The sequence below is a fragment of the Lepisosteus platostomus genome, chromosome 7, assembly GCF_059453375.1.
Source record: "Lepisosteus platostomus isolate fLepPlt1 chromosome 7, fLepPlt1.hap1, whole genome shotgun sequence".
Taxonomy (NCBI): domain Eukaryota; kingdom Metazoa; phylum Chordata; class Actinopteri; order Semionotiformes; family Lepisosteidae; genus Lepisosteus; species Lepisosteus platostomus.
Genome location: NC_142617.1, coordinates 17481139 through 17489231, shown reverse-complemented (window position 1 = coordinate 17489231; position 8093 = coordinate 17481139).

Genomic DNA, 8093 nt, shown 5'->3' with positions numbered 1-8093 from the left:
TTTCCTCCCACAGTCCAAAGAGACACTGGTAAGTTAATTGGCTTTTGAGAGTACTGGCCTGCTGTGTGTATTCTGTGATGGACTGGCGTCCCCTCTAGGGTATACACTCTGCTGACCAGGATAGGCTCCAGTTCTGCCATGATACTGAATTGGATGAAGCAGTAAGAAAATAGATCATGGATATTTATCATTTCAAATAAAAAATAATGAAGCTTCATTTACTGTATGTGTTCCACCATGAATAGAAACAATACACAGTACGCAAATCCTAAAATGAGAAGAAGTTAATCAATATTTTAACAATAATTCAAATAAAAAAAAATGCTCGGTACTTTTCCAAACCTCAGCTGTAGAATGATCCAAATTAATTTGTTGTACTGGACACTCCGAAAATACTGATAGAAATGATCTGCATTCTTTTTTTTTCTGCTCCAAAACTGACAGTTGCTGTCAGTTGAACATGTTTAACTTCTTTGGTGTGTAGAGTGTCAAGTGCACCTGCTGGGCCTACGCTGTTCAGGGGTGAATGGTAGTGACTCTTATTCTCAGTCACTTTGCTGGAAATAATTGACTCCATTCTATCCTGCAATCATAAGACACATGGTTTCTGAGGCTGATGGGAAGGACAGAGGCTCGTCCTTGAGGATGAGTGGCACTGAGAAGGATATGTCTCCCATTTGTATTATACAGGACGTTTTGATCATTCTGAAGTGCTGGATATAGGTGATTGATTCAGGCTGAATTTAAGATGTGATCAAGCTAGAGTGGCAGGCACAGGCAGAAGACATTGTTCCATGTCTCCTCTGTGTCCTCACCATAGACTGCCTCTGTCGCAGCTGCAGGGATGGACAGGCCTAGTCAGGTGTTGAAATCTGACTTTTTTGGCCAGTCAGGACCTTCCAGTGAGCACTTAAATGTAAATGGGGTTTCTTTGTGTGCACTATATTTGACATTTCTTTCTGTATTTATTTAAGAATTCAATTCTTTTTCTTGTTATAAACTGAAAAAAAAACTAAAACTTTTTTTTAATACAATAATATCATTTCTAAACTTCTTTCTCATTGTGTCTATTTTTTATATATTCCTCAATAAGGTTAAGTTGTACTCTCTGTGCAGTATGTATTTGAGTTTTAAAGGGGGTTGGGGGACAGTGATTGTATGCATATACTACATATGCTCTAGAGTCTAAACTCATTACCTGGTTATGTGCCTTTTCTATTGTGCATTTCCTAGACTGGGTCTCCTGTAGTATCTCGCTGCACATGCTGAAAGGTCTATAATGACTTTTATTGATCCTGTGGCTGCACTAGCAAGTAGATATGTTCTCTCGCAACAGTGCATGACAAGTCGACAGACAGTTCACGTTCCATTCTTAACCAAGAGTGCCACCTAGTGGCATTTAAATGCTTCAAATTTCAACCTTATATTCCTGCAGAATTGTGACGCAACAAAATACTGTCCTGTATTAAATTAAATTGTATTGAGCCAATTACAGGTTTTAGACTCAAATAAATGAACTTATTCTAAAACAGGTGGCAGGTTTCTTTCTGTGACTTAGTATTGGTGTATTCTTCCACAATGCCCCTTAACCTTGGTCAAGTTGGAGAGTGCATTGTCCTCAAACAACTTTAATTCAATGAACACTTTTTTTCAATTTTTATAGCTTATAGAAAGACAGGATTTCTTTTTACAGAACAAAAAATATATTCTTTGTATATGTTTCTGCAGGTTAAGGACTAAATATGGAGTTTTAGTTGTGTATTATTTCCACGGGGGTCATTTGTCTTTTTCATTAAGATCTGAGATGGTGTAATTTGTTGTTCAATGCATAAAGTGTATTTTTCTTCTTTTTCCTCTGTATTTATAGTTATATGCCATGTATTGTTTAAAAGTCAGAACAAACAAAAATCAAAAGCCTATCTAAAACATTTAATCAGTTATTGCCTTTTCAGCTTAATTTCTCTTATTTTTCCTATGTTATGTGTATCGTAAATATGAAAAAAATAATGATGTGTTTGTAAATAGATGCCTAGAAACCCTATAGAAACTGAGGCTGGTGTTTTGGAGTACTTAGGGGATTTTAACACAAACAAGTTTATATCATTCTATTACTGTGCCTCAGTCACTGCATAAACTGAAAAAAACATCACCAATTAAAAGGCAGCACCTGTCTGCCACTGTCTGGAAATTAATATCACCTGTTCTTTTTGGAAACTATAGCATGCTTAACTTTTGGTACTTCAATTAAAATAATTCACAAATTCATAATACACATGGAGTTTGCATCATTTACCCAGAATATCCCGTTTTTCCATGTACTGATTACAATTGTATTTACCACAAACTCTGATGTTTGACATTTAAAAAACAACCCATGTCTCCAACCCATTTCCTTTTGAAATACTATAAATTTGATAGATTTTACAGAAAGCTTACATAAATACTTTCATTTACAGCTCATGCCTTTTTTCACTTATAAGTGGTTTGGTATTGCTGATGACAGAAAGAATAGCAAACCAACTGTGATGTCAAAGTGGTGAACAAAACAGAAAGGTTGTGACTAAGCCGCCAGGTGGTAACTCCAGGAGCAGTCGGAGAAGTTGTGAAAACTAGGCTTGGCTATAAAACAAAGTGCAAAACTAGTTACTGTTTGCTATTCAGGACATTTTGAAAAATACTTACAAAAGTAGAACACTCTACAAAAACAATAAACTGCAGTTTCTCTGGGGAATCTCACACTAACAGTTTATAAGGGTATTATTATCCTACTATAAACCAAGCTGTGTTACAGCACATACACAATGATACATTCAGCAAAAAGACTAAAACAAGACTAACTACTCCACAGTGCCACAGTGTGGGCCAGTTTAAATACTCTAAGCTCTATCCCTTGTTCCTCTTGATTGACAGGTAAGCCTCCAATCAAACCAGAGGTGGACTGTAACCTGATGCAAAGTGATGAAATGGAAAAGAGACAAGATCTGTGGAACTTTCGATCCACAACAAGTAAAACAAATACAAGTAGCAACACAAATGAAAATATTGATATTACTAATACTTATGAGAGTTAATATACCATAACTAAATATCTCTACTTTTCATACATCCTAGAATGTTCACAAAGATGATACAGGTAAGTCAATAAAGACTATGAGGGATCTTATGAGAGGTCATGCAACAAGGGCAAACAACAACCGTTTGTCATGACCACATTAGCCTAGGAACAGGCCATTCAACCCTCAGAGGTCTTTAATACACTGCACTCACAGTAAGAGATCTTGCAGATGACATGGATGTACAATGCAGTATACTGTGATTCATATCACTTCATCCAACACTTTTTGTTACAGTATTCCAGTCAGTGGCACACACAAGAAATGGGACTTTCCTGCCATACTTCACAATCATATAATATCATACAGTTTAACAAATATTACAGATCTGATAATGTATCTTACTTAAATCAGAATACTTGTACAGTATGTACTTAAGTTTGAAAATGAATGTAAGTGGGTCAATAATACCTTTTTATTTATCACTTAAATATTTCATTTGTTCATTTCTTAATAGTGAGTGTTTTCATTTAGTTGACACTTTGAATGTATTTGTTTTGCAAATGTTGCTTACAAGACATCCATCTGCAGCTATTTAATTAAATTATTGGAAGTGGAACACCTGTCTAAAAGCCTCTGTTTTGTGTAATCAGGATGGCCATCCTATTGGCCATCAATGTCTGAACAGGAAAGGGTAACAGATTTTAAGGCTGTTGATGAGGAAACAACACCTAGTGTTGTGTTGAATCTTGGTACCATGTGAGTGATAGCCTGTACACTAATGCTATAAGCATTAAGCAGAAATTCATCCCAGTTATTCCCATTTCAGCACTTAAAGTTAAATCTCCTCCCCCTGATTGACATCATTATTCCAAGGAGCCCCATAATGCAATATGAACTTTGTCTGGAACAAGGAACAGGTCTGCCAATTTTCTGCTCTGCAATCAAAAACCAATTTGTAGCAACTGGAAGGGAAGATATTAAGTTAATGCCAGTCTGCCCAAATGGATCTATTGCTTTAACAGAACAGGAGTTGGGGGATGAAAAATTGTTTTAAAAAATGAAACACACTTCTCTCATCTTCTAAACCACTGCTCAATGTCTTTTGCCAATAAGCCAATAAATGGAATCCTGGATGTTTCTCATCTTTAGGCATTTCTGAAATCATGTGAATTGTGAGATGGGATGTTAACACAGAACTAAAGTCCCTACTGCCTGTCATTCCTTTTGATCATTTTTGTTTTCCTACATTGATACACTTATTTTTCATTACTTTTTGGTTTGGCAAACCGGCAGATTCTAGGGACATGGAGGGAGACTAATTCGTTGCCAGGTGTTTCCCCAAAGAAAGTTGTCCTAAAAAATCCAAAACAGCTAATCAGCTGGGGCAGAGAATAGAAGGGTTGTAAAAACTGAGATAGTGACTTTGAGCTCACAGATTGCTGCAAGAGGATCTGATTTAAGTGCCCAGGTGTCAACTATCCAACAATTGATCTTGAACCTGGACTGAGCCTCAAGTGAACAAAAGGATAAAAGAAAATTATCCTGACTACTTACACAGCAAGGAGTACTCTGTTGGAAGACCTCACATACGGTAAAAATATTGGCAAAGTGGGAAGAAGGTATGATCTAGTTGGAGAGTGGGAGAATCATTCTTCTGGAGTGTGTATTTTCAAACTGCTCCAGTAAGCTACTGAACGATTGCTTTTGGAAGACATGAGGCAATTCACATCCTGCATCACTCAGCTGCAGGATCTGTGTTGCACCTCTACCCAGATTAAATCCCCGTGGAGAAGTATATTTGCAAGAGTAAAGAAATCACTAAGAAAGCATGGCATCCAAATTTTTAAGCTGTATCCCATGGTTCTCAATTTCCTGCTAGTTGGAGGTCTGTTTACCTCAGGGTATGAAGCAGAAGAGCTTGTCAGATCTTAAGGACTTGCCTTATCAAATTGGATAAAGTGACACATTTGTTTATTTTTAAGGATACTAATATTCATTGGGCATTCTGTGCATGTACAGTATATGTACTGGACTACTGTATGTACTACTACTGTACAGTATGTACGAAAGTCTAATTGAAATATTTAGCACCATTTCCATCACCAGACAATCTGAACCTCCTTTGCACTGAAAGTATACAACTAGCTGAGCTACCCACGGCCAGTTTGCAAACTAAACCTCCAACATGACAAGTACAGTAATGCCAATAATACTTAAGAAAAAGTAATAGGTGTAATTTCTCACTGATTTAATGAAGGCATGACATACATTAAGACATCTCTCTCTCCTTTCTTTCTTGTGAGAGTAGAACACCAATGCCCTTATCACAAGCATCAGGAACGACTATAAAAGGTTTACATGGATCTGAAAATGCCAAAGGAAGTCAAGCATCATTTCAGTTCATCACATGCATCCTGGCATTCTACACTCCATTAAAACCTCACTTCCTTATCCATAAGCTGATTAAATGGACTTACTGTAGCAGCAAAATATGCTACAAAGCATCTGCAGTAAGATGAAAGTATGATAAAGCTCTGTGCCTCTAAAGGAGTCCTCGGCACAGGTCGGTCTTGATAACATCTGTTTTCACAAGATCAGCAGCACATCCTTCTCTGGATATCAAATGTCCTAGATGTTATATAGCAGTTCAGCATAACTGTCAGATGTGTTTGTTTCAGGCTCCAGTGGACTTTCCCTAAGTCTGGCAGATCTTCCTTAAACATTTTTGTTTCTGAAAACGGCTGTCATCAAGTTATTGGAAAAACAGCCCATTGTAAGTCCAACAGTTCTAAACAGAGGTGACATTTGTATAGACCTTCCTGCACAGCTAATGTCTCATTCAGACTTTGCTGTTGGACGCATTAAAACCAGTGTTTTCCTATTTTCTTAATCCCTCTGTTCCTCTAACTTCTTGACTTTGTAGGTTTTGACAGACATTGGAAGGGCTTGTGCTGCAAAACACTGTTCCACATGCTTGAAGGAGGTACCTCCCGCCAGTATCCACTGTTGAACCAATATTCAACACACGTCTTCTGCCTATAATTGATGTTATAGTTTGTGATTGCTAGGTGGATATCTTTTGCCATTAAAGAGGAATAAACATCTCCCAAGCAAGCTGATGAAAGCCAAAGAATTCGGGGTTGTGGCAAAATGGCAGACATGCTTTATGTTAGCTGGGAAGCCTAACAGTAATCCAAAACACAGAGCACTGTATGGAGTGCTTGCAAAGCTGGGCTCACTGTGCAGTCCGCTGTTTCCTTCTTTTAATGACTGACGCAGTCTGTAGAGTGTCTGACATTGTGTAAATATGTCAAGACCCCTTCCGGACTGCACTCATAATTAATGACCAGGTACTGTGATGCAGATTAGAAGACATTATGAGCACTCTAAAGAGGTGTCCCAGCCTCCTCATCCTATGGCCAGGAGGCTGGCCCTCAGCCAAGTGGGTTAAGTCCAATTTACTGTGACTGAAACACTCTATAAACCTTTTAACATGCTTTATTCTTGGGTGTTGTTATTCCTAATAAATTTAAAATGGGTTGGTTATTGGTGCTTTGTTGCACTTTAGAGTTCAAACTATTGGGAAGTAACTTTTAATTTGTCCATTGGATTTCTGGCTAATTTTTCTGCCCCTGTTAAGCTTTTGCATTGTGAGCTGTGAAGCTAAGACCATCAGTCTGCATATTTGGCTGTTGTCAGTGGTTTTCATTACTCAGTATTGAGCTCACACCCTTTCAGTATTTATCTAGTATGCGTTCATTCCTCTTTCATTATTAATGTTGCCTTCTGGGCTGACTTCATGTCAGATTCTCATCTCATAGTTGATACATTCAAGTATGTGGAACTGTGCCTCTGAATGTGCAAAAGAAATGGGTGCTATATACAAGAAAAGCATACACAGCTAAATGTCTTTCACTATCATTAGAAAAAATGTGGAGTGTAAGATTGAGCCCCTTTTTTAGAAACTGAGCTCTGAGTGAACTAACGAACTCAGGTGCCTAATAAATCTAAGTTGATGTTATTATGAAATGTGGAATGCTCTCCAAGTTATAGCTAGATATATATTCTTGCAGTGTGAAACATTTGTTTTGTCTGATAATGGAAACCAAATGTGTTGTTAGAACAAAGTCATATGATTCTATCAAGCACAAAATCAATAAAATCTTAATGATTAAATGTTTTTACTTTCTCAAAGTATGACGATATAACCGTGAGGGAAAACATTCAAATCTTTTACCCTTTTTTTACTTCAACCACTAGAGGGGTTAAACTCAGCAAAACGCCAATAAAATCTTGCCCTCTTCAAGACCTGTTCTGGTGAGTGTTCCTGTATGTACAGTTGGTGAAGCCAGAAATCTAAACACATAGAATGTTGTTTTCTGTAAGATAGATTTTGGAGTTTGAGCTGTGAAAAAAAAAAGATTTCAACAAAAACTCTTCCCTGAGTATTCCCTTTTTCTGAGATTCAGGTTTGAAGTTTGTTACCCAAACGTCATTCAATAAATAATGTAACCGAAGGAGGCATGAAGGCATGAAATAAAGGCATGAAGGAAAAGAGCTGTCGTCAGTTCATTTCTATTATTTATTTCCTTGAAATGATTTTTTAAATGTGGCACAGTTATTGTATTTTGGCACGTGGCAGCTTTGACAAAACCCATTGGTGTTTTCTGTGAAGTTCTTCCATCTGTCACGTTTCTACTCAAAGAAAGAGGCATTCAAATTACTGGAATAACAAATCAACTACTTAAAACTAAGTCAACAGTGAATCAAGTCATGCTGCGAAATAATTATCTTTCTTTCTGTATGTAACTCATGCCATGGGCCAGCGGCGGCTCATAGCTCACAGTTGCCCCTGGAGATTGACAGCATTTCCACAAGGAATCATAGTTCTCTTGGTTGACTCAAGGATACAGTTGGGTCACCTTTCAGTCTGTCCTTTTTCCCTCCCATTAATCAGGCACCCAAATATTCTGTTACTTTCACCTCCTATTCATTAATGAAGTGCCACTGAAGAGGTGCTTTATCACTGATTTCTCA